The 22,335-nt window shown below is 46.0% G+C and overlaps 1 protein-coding gene across 1 annotated transcript in view; it reads left to right on the top strand.

Moving 5' to 3' along the window:
* LOC144800020 (cytochrome P450 4B1-like) overlaps positions 1-22,335 on the top strand; it is a 334,102-nt gene that overhangs the window by 80,669 nt on the left and 231,098 nt on the right. The window lies entirely within an intron of this gene.

Raw genomic sequence — 22,335 nt, 5'->3', positions numbered from 1 at the left:
ATTAAACTTATTCCCTATCCTAGAGCGCCCCCCAGCGCAATGCGTTGTAATAGTTTGCGTTGTAATGACCGCGTTGTAATGGTAGTGCGTTGTAAAAGTTTTGTTGTAACGGTTGTTCACCGTCCGCAATGCTTGCCCCCCCCCCCCACCATCCATCTTTCACTTGTCTGCGATGGGTGCCTGCACCTCAACCACCTCCTTCCCTTGTCCACAATCTTAGCCCCTACCTGCCCGGGCTGTCCTGCTAAGTTTGAGGCATGAATTAGTCAGTTGGGACTGCCAAGAACCTGAGGAGTTAAAGGTGATGACTAGATAACAAAAATCTTTTACACTATCTAAGGGATGCCCTTTTATAATAATTCTGCAGGTATCAATTCTACCTGATCCACAGGCCATGATGTGGGATTGCCATAGTTAGTGGCCAGGTCGAGGCAATCCATGAACTGGACGAAGCGGTCCTCTAGTGCACGCAGCGCTTTTGGGGTTCGAACCAGTAGGATTGCATCATCCGCATACAAGAGGGAAGGCACAGGGGTGTCAGCGGCTCTATGGGTGTCATCCTGAACAGAGGTCAAGTGAGGACAAAGGTCATTAATGTATATCATAAAAAGTATGGGGGCCAAAATACATCCTTGGCACATCGTGCTTGAGGCTAAATACCAGGGACATTTCACCTTCGGGGCTTAACCGCACTTTTGCCACCAGATCAGCATGCAAATTATGCAAAATATTCATGAGAGATGCTTCAACATCCATATCCAGAAGCTTTGGCCACAACTTGGACATGTTAACAGAGTCAAACGCTGTTCAAAGGTCCATAAAGGCCGTATAGAGAGGACCGCGTTTGACTGGGATGTACTTATTAACTATTAGGCTCAAATTTAAGCACTGGTCAGTTGTCCTCAATACTGCACGAACCCAAATTGGAATGGGAATAGGATGTGCTGTTCCTGGGCCTGTGCGGCAAGGCAGTTGTAAATAACCCTACCAGTGATTTTAACAATGCTATTTAATGAATAAATAGGCCTGTAGCACTTAGGGGACATCCGGTCACCTTTCTTAAAAATATGTACAATTGTTGCCAATTTTCATGATTGTGGGATATGAGTATTTAATGAACCGTTGAAAATATTAGTGATCAAGGGACCCCAATCAATTTAATTAGTTATATAGCGCCACTCATACCAGTGTAGGATGTCGGAGCACTTTTGCATCACACACACATTAAATAGAGGCAATCAATCATACGTGTGTAAATCAGCTTATAGGAAATGTTACATAAACCAGAGGACTACAAGGTGTAAGACTGACATGTAATCCATGCTGGTAGGCAGTATAGTTTAAGAGTGCTTGGTCTGGAGAAACATAATCTCAGAATAGAAAACAGAACGCCATAGTTGGGGGGGCTCACTTTAATAATAAGAAGCGATTTCTACCCAAATTAAACCTTTTTGCAACATTTCTCTACGCTCTCATCTGTACATTGCAGTTTACATGCAGTTCTTTGATGGCAGTTAATAATTCACTGTTCTATATTAGGATTTTAATTTATAAACTACAAGTAACTAAAGGATGTCTCTTAGAAAAGCAGTAACCCACTGAACTATTTACATTACATGCACTTTGGGATCTGCACGGTACACCTTCTTTTCAGCAGGCATATTAATCCTCTATGCTAATGTATTGATCAGTCAAAACCTTAACTAGACGAAACCCCGATATCTCTCCAGGAAGAGCATTAAATCCCCGGAGTTATCTTGACATTTTTATTGTTGCCTGGAAATTCCTGGAGGCATGCAACGCGGCAGCAGGTGCCTTGAAAACCAAAATAAATTAGCAAACATGGCGCCCCCTGAAGTCAGCACCAGGTGCAGTGGCACCGGTCGCACCGTCCTAGAGCCGGCCCTGCCTGTAAAGAAGAGGAGACCTTCCTGCATTCACATATCCAAATGGGAACATTTTCTCTTTAGGCAGCCTTTCTTACTTAAATGGCTAGGTTCTGCTTAAAAAAATGTGTTTCTCTTTTGGGAACACAATGGGGGAAGCAGGCGGCGATTCCCTGGACCACTTTCTGCTCCCCCTCAGGCTGGCCAACATGATTCCTGAAAGGGAAGCGTTCCCTTGGGGCAGTCCTCTATGCAAATGAGATCCCACCCAAACCTTGGGGCTGATATCTGTCTGACCTGCTGCTGGCCCCTGCTGTAACAAGTCATTGACACATGTCACTGCTGTCCCTTCATACCTGCGATGCCAAATGAGAAGGAAGACACTCTTTTGGTGTCGGAAGGCATTTCTGGCTCACAATAAAGGTATAGTAACTTGTCAAGCACCTTTTGATGCCAGCAAATAAACAGGTTTTGCAACTGCCAAGTGGCTTTGAGCACCAAGCCCAAGATGCCATTTCATGAGAAGCATCTCACGCAAGCTGTGTGACGTTGACATAGAAGTGGTATTACAATTCTAAATTCTTAAGCAGTGATGGGAGGGATTGTTCAAGTGTAGGAGAGAGGATGGACACTTGTGCGACCACCTGTTGAAGTTAGGTAGTGTATGAGATGGAGTTTGCTGTTTTTATGACCTCTGTTATCCCGGTGGGAGATAACCAGCCAAGGTCAATGGCCTCTACACATTCTTCTATTAAAGAAGTTCAAGAGTTCACAAGCAAAGCCCTGTCCTGGCCATGCCCAGTTACAGAAACCCTATGAAACATGCGAGTGGTCCAGCCCTGTAAACAAGCACAAGGACGCCCGACCAACAATCTCAACTGTATGACGTAATACAATGGAAGGCAGGCCAATCATTGCTGTGGGTGCTGGAGTGAAGAACGAAGAAGGAACATAAAGGGCTGTGACAATTGGTTCAAAATCCGGGTTGCTTGGGGTCAGTGTCACAGGCTCGATTCTCAGCGGTACATTCAACCTTTCATCCTTTCGAGGTTGATAAAATGAGTACCATTGAGCCGAGTATCAATACATCTAAACAGATTCTTTGGGTAAACGTGCGTGCGCCTTACAAATATGATTAGGTGTAAGGCAACCGTAGAACAAGGTTACTACAGGTTAATCAACATCGAAGAGAAAATACCCGACATAACCATGTAAAAATACTTGTAAGTATGGATTTGTAAATGAGGTTGGACTGATATTAAAGTAAATAGATGACCTGAATGCTTCTGCCCTGTTGGTGATCTATGTAAATAGCCTTGAACCCGTCAAAACATTGTCTTCCCGACAGTATAATTCAGTAACCGCAAGCTGTTCTTCCCCTCCAGTTCTGACGTCTTTTCAAGGTTATTGACCTGATGTGACCTTTATCTCCTGTCTATAAGACGCCCGATAAACGCCAGAGAGAGAGTGTGTTTATCACAGTGCGTTTTCAGCCTCTCGAGTATTGATTGGCTTTTGTAATTGAAAATGATGTGAAGTTAATTGTGACTTTATTGGGGGGGCGGGGGGCTGGGCACTCAGTTATGTCCCCACATGTTTACTCACACACACAAGAGCAACAACCTGCCTGCTTAAAATAAGCATTAGCACGGCTAGGAGGTCTGGCTTCAAGGAGGGAACGAATGGAAATTAAGGCTTTCACATATGCAGTTTCCATGCACTAGCAAACTATAGCCAGACCTATTTGCTTTGCTAATGCCTGGTTTTTTTTTTTTTTTTTAAAGCGCACAATCACCCGTAAGGGTCTCTAGGCGCTGGGGGGCCGTCGGGAAGATTAAGCGAGCTATTGCCCGGAGTCACATGGTGCTGGGCTGACCTGCCGCCGGAGCCGGGGATCGAACCGTGGTCCCCAGATTCCAGCGTCAGTCGCCCTGGCCGCGGCGCCACACCTCTTCCACCGTTTTTCAACGTATAGAACGTTTTAGTTTGACAGCAAGCATAAAGCCAAGTAGTTTAGCAAAACTGTGCAGCTTTAGTCCTTTTTTGTATGTCAAATATTTGATGGGTACATTGATTCAATTAAAAATAAAATCAACAAACATACTTCCATTCTTCTACATACATTTTCATAGAATGAATGAGATTTCTCGCAGCATTATAAAGAGTTATACTCCCAAGCACACGTTCGAAATTTACTACAGGGTTTCCTTTTTTAGTAAATAAAACAATAATGCAAAGACAAGATATAAGCAGTTCCTTTGGTTCTCTTGATCACGTTTTATTCGGATGTTGTCAGCCAAAACCAACACGTGTTTCGTCGCACTAGGGTGTGATCCCGCGACTTCCTCAAGGCTATTGCGTCCAAGTATGTGATGTTTATATGTGGTGTTAATTCCGACCCACACAGGGTTCTAGTAACTTCGAAAGCGATCCAAGATACACTTCGTTTCAACTTTTCTCCCGGTCTTTCATCAATTGTTATTTATCTTGCATCCGATGCGGAGTAGCGCATCGACGTATAGTCAACTGGCACCACGTGTACAGCGTGTTATAAAGAGCTACACATTGTTAACACTTTGCCAACGGGTAGGCATTTTGGGGCATATTACCAACCAATAGAGATAATTTTTGTCTCTAACTTGTTTAGAGACAAAAATTATCGCCGCACATCGGCGATTTTTATCGCAGATAAACCTTGCTATTAGCAAGGTTTATCGCAAATGCGATAAAAAACGGCCGCAATGCATGAATATCGCTGAAAAGTCAGCGATATTCATGCATTATCGAGCAAATGCTCTTAGCCATGTTATCCACCTCCCATTGGTTAACATGGCTAAGAACTGCTCAGGGCAGGTGTTAGCTTTTGGAGATATTCGCGCTTAGCGCGAATATCTCCAAAAGTTGGTAATAGGAGATAGCGATGTTAGCGACTGTTTCCAGTCGCTAACATCTTGGCACGCCCACTTTGCATGTCATTAGTGATAAATATCACTGACATGCAAAGCGGGGCCCAAGATGGTCGCTATCTCCTATTAGCTGCCGCTAACACTTGGTAATAGGGAGATAATTTTATCTCCGCTTTCTTGGCTTTTAAAGGCAAAAAAGCGGAGATAAACCCCCTTGATAATATGCCCCTTTGTTTTTTGGAAGTTCCACTGTTGTTAACGCAAGCTGTTACAAGGCCCTGTATCCCTTCAAGCGCTCAGCCTGACAGTAAAGACTTTGTCTCAATACACCATTTACACTAATGTGAATGTCTTGCAAGTAATGATGCATCGCCTGCCTCAGCAACAGAGGAGTCTGCTTCCTGCATTCCACCCCGGGACACTAACCTGGCAGCCACTCGGGCTGCCCTGCAGGGCTGAGTCTTCTTGTCTCGTGGATTAGATGCAGACTTGTTGCCTTGACTTCAAACCAAAATGTGCTGGGCGCTAGGAAGGTCACCCCTCTGCCAAGCCTCAGTTTTTAGATCGAGCCTAGGCCGGTTCTTCCTAACATCGGTATTTGTAATTATGATTCCGGTTCGGTTCGTCATTGTTTATTTGATTGTATTTATTCCAATTTGCATTTTATTTTATTTTTTATTTCAAAAGATTTTATTAGAAGAAGTTTTTTACAAAACAGTACAGAGTAAGCCGATCGAAGCCAACACTGGTAAATGTAAACATACGTGTCGGTAATAATACAATACATACGGGCTTGTTATGGCGCATGTGAGCTGGTTATACATCGGCTGCTTGAGTTCTTGTCTTAACATACCGGTCAAATGCATTGCCCCCTACGGTCGGAAAAGATCGTGTGTAGAGGTAAGTAGGACAGAGATGAGAGGGAGTGAGAGAAAGGACGGACACAGGTGCGGGGAATAGAGGTTGTGTGGCCAGCGAGATTTTGCAGACGGGTTACGCCACGGGGGGGTAGGAGGGGGGGGAAGGCCATTGTTTGTTTTATTTTATTGGTTCTGTTTAACATTTTTTTTTTTGGCATGGGAGAGCCAACACCAGGTCTGGTCCAAGTCCCAAAGTCGACACCTCTATATGTTACACCACACCCTCTCAGGTCGCTTACTTGTTTATCTTTCCATGTGGCTGGGGAATACCTGTTAAAATGACATGTGATATGCGAATTAGACACATTAAATCTAATGTCCAAAATAAGAAAAACCAAAGTTTGCTTACCGAAAATGTTTACAGTGTATACCAATTGATTGTTATTTAATTTGTGAAAATATCATATCCATGCCACACATAGGACTCCTATGTTCAAAGTATATTCATAATAGACTATCCCCTTCTCTTCTCTAATCGCATCAGTGGAATACAGTTCTCTGTGCTGTATAGTGTCCATATCGACATTGTGCAGTGGTCGTGTCGGTCAGCTGTGCTGGGCGGCGCAGCCAGGAGGTGAGCACTGTGCAGTTTTCAGGATACAACATATATCTGGGCTGCTTAGCTCCACCTGGTGTAGAATATGCTGTGTGTCAAACAATGCTGTGCTTCCTATGGTGTGTTACTCCCTCATCTGATGAGCCAGGAGTGCATTGCTCCTAGAGTTATGAAGCGGCTTCTGAGTGCAGCACGGGGAGCAGGCTTTTACCTGCATGGTACATGTACAGTAGGCAATAACGGTACTTGTATGGCTTTCTATTGCCATTTCTAGTGGTGTGACTTAGCCAGGGCTTTAAGTAGGATAAAAAACTGGGGGTGCTCTAAAAGGGGCGTGACACATTTCTTAAAGGGGTGTGGCCTATCCGAGTAGGGGCGTGGTCTAAATCAAGATAACTAGCATTGTGTGCTTAAGAAAATCATGAAGTCGCATCCAGCAAAGGATAATAAAATAGACAAAAAAGTATATTTATTAAGTATAAGCCATAAAATACCAAGCACTTTAAAAAACACATTTGCTATTTCCAAACTTTTTTTTTTTTAGAATTATTATTATTATAATTTTTTTTCTCCACATTTCTTTCAAATGATACATAACGAAATCAAATAGCAAATAAAAACAAAAACAAATAATAAATAATACATCATAACAAAGAATGCAAACGCAAAATTATCCGGACGTAGCAAATTCAAAAATACAATTATGGTTCTGCAACGCAATAAGTTCAACATGCTATTTCCAAACTTAGAATTTTAAAACCATCTTCACTAAAGGATGTGTTATTAAATTCTGAGTTCAGGCAGAGGCACAACTAGAGCCAAATTTCGGGGGGGCTAAGAATTTTTTGGGGGGGGGCTGAATATTTAAGCAATAGTCAGAGTGGAGCTGCAGGGGCTCATAGAAGGGGTGAGACGACAACAATTCTCCATTAATATGCAAACGGTCTATTAAAGACCTGCCAAGTGCTCGGTGCGGCTGTGTGTGTGCCCGGGAAGCGTCTCATCCCGGGCTGCCACACACGAAGGGGGGTGGGGCTGAATCCCTTTGAGTCCAATGGGTATTGCGCGGCTTAGTTCAGGGATACCAGATTCCATATGTCTATCTTGCTGTTATGGGAAGATATGCAGGTAAACGTGTCACACAGCATTCCCCATGTTATCCTATGGGCAAGATAGCCTTTCTATAGTGAAAAACGAAATTGGCAGTATTTCACTATCAAGACATGTTAGCCACACTAGTAACACCAAACAAAAACCGGGACGTCTGCTCACCCTAACTTTGACCTTTGAGGTCAGAAAATAGAACCCCCTTTCGAGGCCCTCCAAAAAAACCTGGGGGGGGGGGGGGCTCAGCCCCCCACGGACCCTCCCACTAAAAGCCCTGGACTTACCCCTTGCAAGATCTAAAGCCCATCCTTAATATGCTGTCTATAATACCTCCACCAGAAAGAGAACACGCATTTGCAATGCAACAGGTCTTACATTACTGAAAGTTTGAGCTATTGGCGTTGCAAATGTTAATGTTTGTCAGTTTTTTCTTTATTTGTTAAATATTCCAGCAGTAGCATAAGTAAGGGTGCCGTACCTTATATGGCTAATAGAGGTCCCTTTACAACTCCACTGGGACATATAGTAACAGCCTGTAGTACTGCACCCTTTGGTTGCTTCATGGATTTTTTATTATTTATGTAACTGCTGGGATATTTTTTAACAAATAAAAAGCTAACAAACATTGACATTTGCAACGCTAATAGCTCAAACTTTCAGTAATGCGAGACCTGTTGCATCGCAAATGTTTTTTAAAATTTGCTTCACTTCTGGTTGCCTGGCGTATGTGTGAGCCCACTCCATTTGCAGCTCTAGTGAATGGGTGCGTCATGGCGTCAGTCGCGTGCGTGGCTGGGATCTGTGAGAGTTCTGTATACATGGTACAGGATAGTCTGGCGCGTGGGTTCGTGCGCCAGAAGCGTGCCTCCAGGGGCAGGATATGTGTAGGATCTTAAACATCGGCGAGACAGCCGCCAAGTGGCTCCGAGCGGTGAGCTGAAAGACACCTACTGTGGTGTCTGTAGTGGAGCAGCTGCATTCAGTGGATTGGAAGTGGCGCTGAAACTAAACAACTGTAGAGCGCTGTAAGGCAGCGCACCTCAGGGGCTAATGAGGTTTTCTGATACCATGTCGACCTAGCTCCACGCTGCAGAGACTGGCTTGTTCGGCATGTTTAACTCTTCATTGGAAACAGATTCGTGGTTATTGTTTGCACTTTGTTACTTCGTGTTCACTAGTGTACATTTTGCATCTAGGCACATCATCATTTTCAACAATAAAAACACTTTTGCACATAATTTAAATATGGGAGTGATTAAAAAAAACGTAAATAGTAACCTGTCTCCTAGCTGAGCAGCGATGCGCATCAGTGTTGTGATTTTATTGTAAACATATCCATGGTTTTTGAAAATGTTCCAAGTACTGCCATATTTCAATAATTATTTCCATTTGAGCACCTTCATTTCTTTCTTTAACAAGCGTGAGCATGCTTGGAGATTCACAGAGACTAAGAAGGGCTCGGCGTGTAAGGACAGCTCTGGGCCCTGCATAGTTTGAAAAAGCCATTTATGTAGTTTTTATCAACATAAATTATGGGTATGATATTTTGTGTTTGAAAAGCTGTGTTTTCGATATGAATGATCATGGTAGGGAGGGCAGGAGGAAACAGGGTGGGCGTGTGTGGGGAGTAACACGAACAATTGGTGTGGGTGGAAAAACGTGCTATGATGCGGCCAGCGTGGTCATGTCACATCGCTTGTGTGTGTGTGTTTGTGTTTGTGCATGCGAAAGAGAGACACTATGGAGAGAGGGGAATCAACGTAGACAATGGAAGGTGTGAGGTGAAAAAATGCTATGACGCTGCCAGCAGTGTCTGCGTAATATCGCTTATTTAGCCCCTTGCCTGCAGGGCTAATTCCCCCGCTGTGCTGGGGGTGAGGGGGGTGCGTGCAGCGCCCCGTGTAGCCACAGTGGCCATAAGCTCATGACGAGTTGAACTCGTCATGACCACACCCGTTCCAATGGAACGCCCAGCACAGCAGGGGCATTATCCCCGCGTGGGCACGGCGCAACGGTCATGACGAGCTGAGCTCGTCATGAGCATGGGAGGGGCTAAATGTTTGGGCGGCATCATGGGCAACAGAAGGGGGTGGGTCTGAGGGCATCACAGACAATGGAAGGAGGGCTGGTGGGGGGCATCATGGACAGGTGGATCAGTGGGTGGACAAGCATCGCGGACAATGGAGGACAGCGAGCAGGTGAGGAATTTCTGGTGGAGCTGGTCACCACCTCCACCATGTATTGGGTGGGCACCAACAAAAATTGTCGCAATGGGCTCTGCCAGCACTAAAACCAACCCTGTGTGGAAATCTATACATTTGAAGAGGGGCACAAATAGTGACCTATATAATTAATATTCCTTAAGCTGATCATGCTGCTTTTCTCTCTGATTGTGTCATCACACTACCTGCCTGTTGCAGCGCTGCAGCAAGCAAGCCATCGGGCGAGATGGCAATAACCAGGCCCAATGAACATTTTACAATATATATTTCACCGCCTCACTAATACAGTCACACATACTAACACCCCCCACCCTCAAGCCTTCCAAACAATAAAAATCCCCAAACCATTCTTACAAGATACAATCCTCACCCTCCCCTTTCGTTTATCCACTGACCTTCACACATGCCTCAGCCATCGCTCCCCTGTGTTCCCTCTGCCCGCACCTACTCTACATTGCCCTTAACCCTTCTGGCCTGTCTCAAGCTCCTCAATGTCAGCCACCTATCCAAGCGATGTATAAACATCCTACATTAAGACCGTCCAGATAAATCATAGATACATAAATAGATAATTGCATAATCTAGGGAGGGAGGGAAGGAGGGTAAGCAAAATGGATTAACCCTACCGCTCGAACACAGCATCGTAATGGCACACATAAACCTTTCAAACTTCGCAAAACACCTAAGCCCCGCCCATCACATACCTCGACCAATCACTGTTACCCACCTGGCCTGGACCCTACTACCCACCTGAAGCTGCCGAGGGGTGGACATCCTACAGATGACACCCCCAGGAGCTCTCATTTGCAGGAGCGTCTGGTTGCACCCGTGCTCCGCGCCTGCGTGGGTCGGTTCGGTCCGACCCTGTTCCTCGCCTGCCAATTTTACCCCCCCGCTGCTGGTCGTATACTGAATACCCGCTTGCCTGCTACCTGTCTCCAGGCATCTCTCTGTAGCTGCTCTGCTGCTGTTACTATGGGCAGTTGTTACTGGCAGCTGCGTTTGCGACCATTTTATTGCAGCAGGCACCTGTGCAGCCACAGTTCTATTCCTGCATGTCAGCATTTTAGCCAGCATCCCAGCACCCCAGGCTGTTCAGGCTGCTCAGGCCTCTTACAAGCTCCTGGGTGTTGCTTGGACAAAGCAAACATAAGGAGATGATGGACGGAGCACTGAACATTTTCAGACACTCACCCTAGTCACAATTCTAGGTTGAATCCATCATCGTTCTTTAGCTCACTTTGCCACCCCAGTTCAGACATGGCCATATGCAAATCAGTCTTGACCCTGTGCCTCATGGGAACAGTCCAGATCAAAGTGCCTGTTTACTTTGTTGCTTGGACAACACAAAGGTGCTTTTTTCCAACGTATAGTTTGTAGTTTACTGTTTACTGCTCACTGCCTGTGTACTGTCTTCCTGTGTAACACATAGCCTGTGAATTGGTTCATACTTGCCCTCCAGCATTGCGTTTCGTGGGAGATTGCAATAATTTACATTTATATTCACACTTGTGTTACTCTTTCGGTCCTGTTGCTGTGTTGCTTTGCTGGGGCCTCTATCGATGCAATTGACTCAGCCTCAGATAGCAAAGGCAGTCTTCTCTGTGTCATAGCCCCAAGGCACTTATGGCACGGGGCACAAGCATAGCGTAAGTACAGCATAGATTCAATAACTTCTCTAATGGCAAGCATTATAGTAGGATAATATCAATGCATTCGGTTGACAGTGGGTAGGTGCCGTGGGTTCAGTGATGGGCTGGGATTCAGGCTTGAGTCAGTGCAACGTGCAACAGTCTGTGACTTTACTGGAATGGAGTTGAGCAGTGGTAGTTGGCATCGGCTAGCAAATGATAGAGACCCAATAGAGCAGTCAAACCACCTGTTGAACAAACAATAATGCACACCTATTACATCTATTAGCACTCCAAATAACCAACTATAAAAAAGCTTGCAAAGCTCATGGTGACTGTGCACAAGCTCCTATCGAGGACTCTGTGCTGAGCAGATCCTTACGAGTCTACAACGGATTAGTGGTGCCATACCCGAAGGCTGTGGTCATCGCATGCTGACCAGAGTTTGGAGCATTTGCTAGTGTTGGCAGCCCTGATCATACTTATCTACAGCACAATGGGTCAATTGATCTAAAGCAGGGTACAGCACACCAATGAAATTGGGCACCTTAGCTCCTTACAGATTACTTTCCGAAGGATGCAAGTGTAATAACTCATGCAGAGCCACTGTAGGAGAGTAGGGTCTGCTTCCTATAGTTACCCCCACTTTTTGCTGTGATTCACTGTTATTTTTACTTTAGTATGGCTGTGACCCTGCTAATCAGGCCTACAGCCTAGCTGTTCTATCTCTAAATTGATACCATGTACTTTAGGTACATACCAGATTGGTTACTGGGTCATCCTTGTGAGCCCCTGTATATGGTACCCTAGGTACCCAGGGCATAGGTGCACCGTAGGCCTACCAGGGGCTGCAGCATGTATTGTGCCACCCCTGGTTAGCCTTCCAAACTGACACCACAGGTCTGTACTTACAGCCTGGGTAAGGTGGTGTAATCACCCCTTACTAAGATATAGTATATCTATATCTACCTTAAATATAGACACATAGTAACCTATAAGTCACTCCTATGGCAGGCCTTGACAATCCTGGAGTGGTACAAAAGGGGGGTGGTGATGGACGGAGCATCTGAACCAATCAAACACTCACACCCAGTCAACAGATCTGGGTTTAATCCATCACCGTTCTTTAGCCCACTCTGCCACCCCAGTTCAGACATGGCCATATGCAAATCAGTCTGACCCTGTGCCTCATGGGAACAGTCCAGCCCGAACTGCCAAGCCATGCCTTCCCCGGACCGGAAACAAGCTTCCGAGGACTGGTTCCTGGCATTTCAACCGTCTTCAGCCCGGCTTGCTTGAATCCAGTGGCAAAGTGAGCAAGGGACTCACGTCTGAGCATACGTCGATCCTCTTCTCCGGCGATGTGAGGCGCTTTCTCGTTGTGAAGCGACAGCAGTGGCGACATGCTTCTTCTATGTGAGTCTCGCTTCCAGCTCCTTGCGACAAGCAGTCCGTCAGAACGTCCAACACACCTGCAGACACTTCCAAAGAACTCTTGGGGAGCTGATGGGTGAAGTCTGTTGTCACTGAGACTTCAGCAGGAGGCAAGCTCTATCTCAAGCCCTTGGAGATACTTCACAAGTTGAATGAAAGTAGCACAAAGTCTGTTTTTCTCTCTTTGGCAGTCAGGCAACCACTGCAGGCCAATCCCTCACACTTAGGGATAGTCCCTCCTCAGTCTCTCTGGTTCCTCTCCTCAGCTAAGGTTTCTTTTTGTTTCCCAAAAGTGATCTAAAGTTCTGGGGTATGGGTCCCCATATTTATACTAGCAAATCCTTTGTCTCTGGAGGCAGAGAGTGTCTGTGCCTACTCCAAACCAGTTCTGTGCAGCCCTGGAACACTTTATTGACAAGATTCCTTCTTTCCTTTCACAGTGCAGGCCAGGGACATCAGACGCACCACAGGAGGTGCAGCCAGCATTGTGGAGAGAAGGCACATCCCTGTTCAGGTCTCAGGTGCAACTCATCCCACTTATCTGCATGCAGATCTCGCTATTCAGCCGTGTGCTGACTCACCCTGTCTCTTGGAATCCCCCAGCCCCTGTCACTTAAACTCCAGACAAGGAATACACAACCTAGCAGAGTCAGGCTTAGATGGTTAGACAAGAAAATACCTACTTTCTAAAAGTGGTATTTTCAAACACAGAATATTAAAATCAACTTCACTAAAATATGTATTTTATCATTCTGAGTTCAGGCATACTAAATTCGAATTTCTACCTAGTTCCCTGAGTCAGTTAGGATTATAAGATGTAATAATTAAACTGCCCATTCTTGCCAATGGGGAACAGGTAGCCTTGCAATAGTGAAAAACAAATCTATCAGGACATGCCACACACACCAGGGCATGTCCTACCTTTTACCTACAATGCACCCTGCCCTGGGGCCTACCATAGGGGTGACTAATATGCAGAAAAAGGAAGGTTTAGGGACTGGCAAGTGGGTGCACTTGCCCATTCAACATGCAGTACCAGACTGCACACAGGCTCTGCAATGGCAGACCTGAGACACACTTTACAGGCTGCTTCTGTGGGTGGCACAACCAGTGCTGCAAGCCCACCAGCAGCATTTTATTTACCAGCCCTGGGCACCTGCAGTGCACTATACTAGGGTCTGACAGTACATCAAATAAGCCAATCATGGAGTCACTAATCCATACATTAATTTACAATAAGGAGAGCATATGCACTTTAGCACTTATCAGCAGTTGTAAAGTGCCCATAGGTATAAAACCAACAAAAACAGGTCAAACAAAATACAGGAGGAAGGCAAAAAGTTCAGGGATGACCCTGCAAAAAGGGCCAAGTCCAACACCTATCCTATTAACAGATGCTATCTAAGGCCCTTATCTAAGGCCTGGTACGCAAACATCAACTGGCGCAGGCAATCTGAAAGGCAGATGGATCTTACCAAGGCTGACTCAGTAGAACCAGATAAGGGAGATGCTTTTCAAGAAAGTAATCCGATGCCAGTTGCAAGTTTTTCCTTTATCCATGACTATACTCTCCCAGATGTATCAGTGGCCTTCAAGGAAACAGATCCTCTTGGTAGATGCAATAATGAAACCACTACAAATAACTAGATGGCCAGCCAGAGCAGTAGTCTAACCTACAAAAATTAGAGCCACCTAAGAAGGAGAGGAAATCATACTGTCAGATACCTGGACTGCATTGCAAAGGGTATTGAGCTCTATATAGCCACCACTTGAGAAATGGACAACAGGAATAGACCATAAATCAACTATACTATTGCTAATTTTGTGTACCTTAACTAGTACAACAAATGAAAAGCTGAAGGCTTTGCAGGACAAGAAACTGTATCTTAAAGCGAATCCTTTGAAACCATGTGGAGTCAGAGTAAGCTGTTCAAAGGCAACACAAACTATAGAAGTCTCTGTGGCTGATTCCTCATGCAATATTGATTGGTCAAACTGTGACAAGGTGCCACACATCGAAATGGGAGACCAAACCCATGAAGAGGCATCAAACATCGAAAGTATTGTGGTGCAGTTGATGATTATCCCTCGGAAGTGTCATGCAAACCCAAAATGCCTGAGAGTAGGGAGAATTGCCGTGAGCCAATCGTCTCAAACTACAATTGTAAGCCTAAATTACCGGAATACCTTATGCACACAAGATTAGAATAATAGACAGTAGTGTCAGTGTGGACACAATGTACATCAGAACAAAGCAAACAGAAACATATAAGAAAGAAAAAAAATATTGCTGCGAAAATGTCTATTCAGTTCACTTTTAATGATTTCAGAACCAGCCAGCCGACACGTGTTTCATTTCATTTGGAAAAGTGTTTCTGCGACTCCTCAGGGCTGAAATTCTAAGTATTGAGAGAGAGAAGGTCGCTACACCGGTGATAATTCCAACCCTGCAGGGCCCTTGACCTGTTGTAACAATTTCTCGATGTGATACACATAAAGCAAAATGTAATCCTAGGTGAGTTTTCAGATAAGACACAGCTTCAGTGAATTAGTTTGTAAGTATCCCAAAATTGTAGTTAACGCGAGGCGTGTTGAGGAGGTTGCGCATGCGGCGCTGAATCAATGCAGTCCGCCCGGGAGGGGTAAATGGCGTCTTCTTGGAGAGGATAACTCCTTTCTATCTGGTAGATGTGTGCGAACTGACGATCAGTCTTCCCCCGGGTTGCTGTGTTCCAAAGTGTGGACCATGCACCATCAAATGTTTGCTTTGTTCTGATGTACATTGTGTCCACACTGACACTACTATCTCCGTGGCCCCCCTTCGTCGCAAGCGATCCTGTGCCTACAAAGCAACCTCTGCCACGGGTAAACGGGGCCGAATACCTGGTGCAGCCCTACCTTCCCTCATCAGCGAGTTGGAGCTGCGGAAAGCAGTGAAAGCGGCAACTTTCCCTCCGGCAGCGTTCCGACATGGCTGAGGGGTACAATGGCGGCTGCAACTTGTCGTGGAAGATCCCGCTGCTAAGCTGGACTGCGGCAACCTGAGGGACCTCTGACTGCCATACCGGAGAGCTGGACCGATCTGCGGGCGGGGATCCCCCCTGTGGAGCACCCGGACGACATTGCAGGCTCGAGGTGAGGGCTGAAAAGCGCTGCACACAGGCGTAACTGCAGATGCCTGACTTTGAGATGGCGGTGCGGAGGACTGCAGAGGTGCTAACACGGGGCCGTTGACTGCTGCGCTGCTCCCGCTACCAAGAAAAGGTGTGTGGTACATGGACAGTCCGCTAATAGCAGGAGCAGTCGAATACAGGTGAGTGCTGCAGCGCGCCCTGCAAAAAGCCTGGGGAGACTGCCTGATCATAAAATGGCGGTGCAAGGTTGCTAACCGTCGCAACTGTTCCCCCAACACGGACTTGCTGAAAGCCGACACTCCTTGACCTGCACGAGAAGCAGCCGCATTGCTGGCTGGACTTGGGCGTGAACTGGAAGTCCTGGTGGTGAGATATGCGAGGCAGCAAGAGGCCTGAGATACTGTGACCCGACAGGGTTGGGTTGAACACGACCACGCGCCTGAGTGGCGCCACGGGCCCTGTGATAGCACTGCTGATTCGTACCCATGTGCCCTGGAGTGGAGCCTTTGCGGCACATGCCCTGAATCTGATGGTAATTTTACAGGGCAGGCTGTGGTTCCTGTGCCCAAGACAAGCCTATTTGTGATCCCCCTATGTGGTGTCGAACAGCTGCCCCTAACTGGCTCATCCGCCATCCGCCAGACTTAGCCAATGGGTTGTGATCCAGCGACAAAGGTGCATGGCATGACATGGAACCTGACAGTGTGGCACAAAGCATGTAAAGGGGCCAACACGAATACAGAGGCCAAGCCCAAAAAACTGTGGTATGCAGTGAGTTTTCAGAGCCTACAGGGACACGAGAGACAACAAAGCTGCGATGTAGTCACCCCACACAGTGATTGCTCCTGAAATACTGCCTGTACCTGCCTAAAATGGCGGCCGCAACAAACCCTCCTGCATCTCTCCTGACCTGATCTCCCTCCTCCCCCTACCTCTCCCCGCTCTACTCTTCTCCACTTTCCTGCTACTGACCTTTGCCCTCACCTGTCCTGGCCCTTAGTCCCCACCCTGTTTATCTGTTAACTCTCCCTCGTAAATTGAGACCTAGCTATTTTGTCTGATGCCCGATGGAGCTACCTGGTTTAGCTATAGGGGAGACAGGTCGGGGATTCCCTCCTTGGACGTCACCTACCCAGTCGGACTTTAGACAGACTTCCTTTCGTCTCTCCTGTCGTCTCCTCCTGCATCCTCCCTCTATTTATGTCTCTCCTCCTCTCCTCTCTCAATGTATTGAGACTCAACTATTCTGTCTGATGCCCGATGGAGCTACCTGGTTTAGCTATAGGGGAGACAGGCCGGGGATTCCCTCCTTGGACGTCACCTACCCAGTCAGTCTTTAGACAGACTTCCTTTCGTCTCACCTGTCGTCTCTTCCCTCATCCTCCCTTTCTCACCTCCCCTGCCCCATCCACTACTTTTCTCTCTCCTTTCTCTCCTCTCCTAATTGTATTGCCTATTTTTTGATGTATTATGTAATTGTTGATCTTTTTCTGTTACATTGTTGATTCTCATGTAAAGCGCTCTGAAACCTTTGGGTCTAGCCAGCGCTACTCTTCTCCACTTTCCTGCTACTGACCTTTGCCCTCACCTGTCCTGGCCCTTAGTCCCCACCCTGTTTATCTGTGAACTTCCCCTCCTAAATTGAGACCTAGCTATTTTGTCTGATGCCCGATGGAGCTACCTGGTTTAGCTATAGGGGAGACAGGTCGGGGATTCCCTCCTTGGACGTCACCTACCCAGTCGGACTTTAGACAGACTTCCTTTCGTCTCTCCTGTCGTCTCTTCCCTCATCCTCCCTTTCTCACCTCCCCTGCCCCATCCACTACTTTTATCTCTCCTTTCCTAATTGTTTTGCCTATTTCTTGATGTATTATGTAATTTTTGATCTTTTTTTTGTTACATTGTTGATTCTTTTGTAAAGCGCTCCGATACCTTCGGGTCTAGCCAGCGCTATATGAAACTCTTTAAATAAATAAAAATAAATAAAATGTGTGCATAAGGTATTCCGGTAATTTAGTTCCTGTACGTCGGGCTCTCTGACATACTTCTGAGCGGTTAGTGGGTCTTTTCCACTCGCCAGTTGCACCACAATATCCATTTGTTTGCTTGAATACTCATTGCGTCTACTTTTAGCTGAGCGGCCAATATCACTCTGTAACCTAAAAACCCTTTCTCTGGCACATACAATTGAAAGCCTGACATAAAGGCAAAGGAGAGGGTCAACCCGGCCTGGTCTGCGATGACTGGCGGTTATATACAAATGAATGTGCCAAGGAAAAGAAATTGACCAACAGAATTATGCAGAGGAAATTTGACACTGTCTCTTAAGAAAGAGCTCTCTCTGGCTTTGATGATGTGTAAAACCTCACCTCCGTCAGAAGCATGCTTTTTAAATTTAAAAAGAATATACAAAAAATTGGTTACGCAAAAAAAAAAACAGATGAGCAACCCAAAGCTTTTTCACTGGCTGCAACTTTCACTGGGGTATAATGAGCATGGTCAAAAAGTTGAATTAAGCATCGGTCCCAATGTGTGGGTGGCCCATTTTACAATGTTATATAGTCAAGAATTTGGGTCTGTTGGATGTGCGCCTTACCTGTATTACCCACTATTTGTGAACTGCCTGTCCATTTTCTTTGCTTAGATTTTCACAGACAATCATATATGATGTATCCACACAACAAATGAAATCCCATTTAAAGAGTTTCTATTAACTGTCATATTGCTCCATTCCTGTCCCTTAGAGGCTCAGAGCTCTAGCAATACTTGACAGTAAAATGTGCAAAATTACTTGGTTTCAATGTAGAGGACAATCCTCAGTCATGTTTATGCTATAACCAGAGGGGCACAGAATAAAGTTAGATGACTCTGAAGTATAAAAACCCTAATCCCAGAAGAAGACTCAAGGTAAGTGACTCAATCCTTTGTGCTATGCAGATTAGACTATGGGGGCTCCTTTCTTGTGGGATTCCCAACGTTGGACCAGGCCATCTCTGGAGGGTCTGCTTTTGCTTTGTACCTTCCTCTTTATGCTGAATAATTTTTTGCTGGATTTAGGACTTTGTGCACTCTGCCACTGCTAACCAGTGCTAAAGTGGTTGTGCTCTCTCCATAAACCATGGTCCGATTTTCTTATATATGTAGGAAAGTAGGATCTGTGTTCATGGTCACCCCCCCTTTTTGCTGGTGTCGTTATGTTTTTCTGACTAGTCTGACTGGGATCCTGCTAATCAGGACCCTGGTTGCTATGCTTCTTCCCTAAATTGGAAATGGTGTGTACCCAGGTACCCTCCAGATTGGCTACTGGTGTACACTTGTAAGTCCCTAGTAAACGATACTAAGGTACCCAGGGCATAGGTATACCAGGGGACTCCCATGGGCTGCAGCATGTATTATGCCACACCTGAGAGACTACTCAAATTGTGACTCCAGGCCTGCCATTGCAGCATGTTTAAGCTGGTGCTAGACCCACTTACGACAGATTTAGGATTCCCTATACCCGAGGTCACTATACTTATAACCTATAAGTCACCCCTAAGGCAGGCCTTTCAATCCTGAAGGCTGGGACCTAAGTGTGAGGGTGACCCTGCATGAGTGGGGCACCCATGCAACCTTCAGAGTCTATTCTCCTGTGTTGAAAGTGCATCAGCCATTATGACATATAGAGTTTTCATGTGCCATTATGTGATGACCATCTCTAAACTGGCTGTAACGAATCCTGTATTGTTTGGTATCAAACACGTTGGAGTCATACCCCCCACACTGTAAATGGTATGGGAGGTATTATTCCTCCAGGAGGCCCTCAGTGCCTCCAGTACCAGTCTTCCAGAACCGGACAGGAGGCTAGGACTGCTTCTGACCAGAAACACGTTTCTGCCCTCCTGCTGCTGAGTCAATCTCGAGAAGGGGAAGGCAAAACAACTGATATCCTGTCACAGGGAGGTGTGACCACCTCCCAGACACGGTTCTGTGTTTTGGTGCAGGGTGGGGGCGCTTGCCAGCGCCACTGAGACTGCTTGAAGGGCACATTTGGTTCCCTCCTTGCATACTCCAGTTCAAACCAGTCCAGGGAGCCGTTGGCCCCTGCTCTAGTGTGAAACTGGACAAAGGACATGGGAGTATACTCCCCACTGTCCCGCCCTCTCTTCTGGGAGGGACCCTTGAATTGTCCCAACCCTTTTCTAAGGGTATTTAAGGGCTTACCTGTGGATGGTCCCTAGATTCGTCGTGTGAGAAGATTCAGATCACATACCACTTCAACTTCGACTGTCTGGATACTCTGTACTTCGCTTTGGGAACCAAGACTTCAACAGAGAAGAATCCTGCTGCTCCTGGTCTCGCCGTCCTGCTGGTCTTCTGCAACGTCTGTGCCCTTGTTCCATACATGTTCTTCACCAGCCTTGTGGATATCCAAGACTCCTGAAGGAATCTCCCTTGGAGTGAAGGAGTCACTTCCCTGCATCTGCAAGCATCGCAACACAGATGACTGGTCTACTGATTCTGGGCTTCCATGGACTCCTAAAGGTTCAGCAACACAGGTGGTGGTTCTGCAACTCCCTCAAGGCCTGCACTTTTTCATACCGAGTTTGAGGTCAGTATCCCTCGTAGGAACCACTGGAACAGGACATTTGTGCACTGCACCAACTTGCCATTGCAAAGGCTTGTTGACTCTCTCCTCCAGAGATCTCCCAGCTCCAAGAAGCTCCAACCTCAAGAAATTTGTGAGCTGCTCGAGGTCCTCTTGCGACTCCTGTGCTTCCGGCCCGTGGGTCCTCTTGAGGCTCCCGTGGGCTCAACTGCTTGTGGTGAGTCACTTAGACCTTGTTGGTCCCAACATTGCACCTTTTTCTCCGCCTATGTTGGTTGCTGCTGCCAAGGCTTGTTGGTGCCCCTGCTGGACACTGACTCCCTGGCTTTTGACATCCAACGTGGGACAACTAGTGAATGGCACCTGGTCTTCTACAGTGTCACCTGATCAGCACAGTTGCAACTTCAAGGGGACCGTCATCTCCCCTGCATCTACCAACATTGGCGGGCATTCGTCTTCCGGGCCTGCTGGTCACTCCTGAGTGGCATAGACTCTGTCGCCTCTGTTTGCAGGTTTTTCTCACTTTCAATCTAGCCTGACTGAGTCCTGAATCCCAAAGAGGTGTCCCACCAGTCCTGGACTCTAGGTTGTGGTACTAAAGTTGCATGAATGGCCAAAATAAAAATGTAAGAATTTTGGCCAAAAACTGCTCTGAGAACCAGGAGGAGACAGGTACCAACCTGCACGCCTGTAAGCCCGAGGTGCATAGCTGCTTGGATAGACTTTGTAGCTTCTCCCGCTAAGTTCTTCTTGGCAGCAGCAAATCCTTTTCGGCAGTCCTTCGCCAAAGGTGTATCCAACCTCAGGGAACTTTCTTCGGTTACAGCCCCCTGGAGATTTTCTACTTCTACTTCGGAAGGTAAAAACCTTCAGACCAAGGTCATCCGACGAAGAAGCTTCTTCTTCAGACACCTCTTGCAGCCTTGCGCCGCTGAACTTTACCTTCCCAGACACATTATCTCAGAATTTCTTTCAAGTTCAATGGTAAGTGCTGACCGGCCCAATCCACTTCTTGTATCCAAATCACACTTCATCTTGTTGGCCATGTTTTGCACCTTTGACTCTGTCTCGTGGCGCTTTGATCTTTTTGGTGCTAGTTGTTACTAAAAACTTTAACATTTGGTAGTTCTAGTTCTATTGATTGTTTTTTTTTATTTTTATTAAAATGTGCAAAATATTTCGAAATTGGTTTGGGATTTTGGTTTGTGTGCTGCATAAGTACTTGACAGATTGCCTTTGAGTTAAGCCTGACTGCGTTTTGTGCCAAACGTGTTAATTTAGTGACTATTTGTGGTTCATTCTGCAAGCAATTGTGGCTGCTGCTTGACCAGGGCTCACACCCCAGTCAACTAACAACAGATTTTTTCACACCCAAGATCCATTAAAGCCTTATAACTACAGCACTCCATGATCACATTGCACATGCTTTGATCTCACTCAGTACCAATTGCAGTAAGTTGCCTTTTGTGTAAATAGCCTGCATGGCACTAGACTCTGTGGCTCATATGCTGCCGTTTTGTTATTTGTCTGTTTGTGGAGTGAAACTCGTTAAACAGATTTTAAAAAATTGTCTGCATTCCCTACTCAGCCCTCCGCTCTGGAAATCTCAGCGATGTTGCCATCAATCTGACTAACTCAAGTGGTCCATGCTCTTTGGGAACTTTTACTGAAACTCAAATATTTAGGAAATAAATAAAGATTTTTCGGTTGCAATGTAATTTTGTCATACAAGTGATCCTAGGCAGAGGAGATGTATTTTTTTAATTTGCAAACTCTAAAGTTTTTAATGTAAATATTTCTACTTGTCTAAATATTTTCCTCTCACCTTCTAACTATTACAGCCTTCACAACTGTCTATAGTGTTAATATATGTATATTAGCTGAACTTCAACCTCAATGTCAAGTGCTCTGTCAGCAAGTAAGGTCTGGTTCGCTCTAACTCCTAGTAAAC

Source organism: Lissotriton helveticus, chromosome 1_2, assembly GCF_964261635.1.
Source record: "Lissotriton helveticus chromosome 1_2, aLisHel1.1, whole genome shotgun sequence".
In the NCBI taxonomy this organism is placed as follows: Eukaryota; Metazoa; Chordata; class Amphibia; order Caudata; family Salamandridae; genus Lissotriton; species Lissotriton helveticus.
Note: the sequence above shows the minus strand (reverse complement) of the source record. Positions and strands in the feature narration are given on the sequence as shown.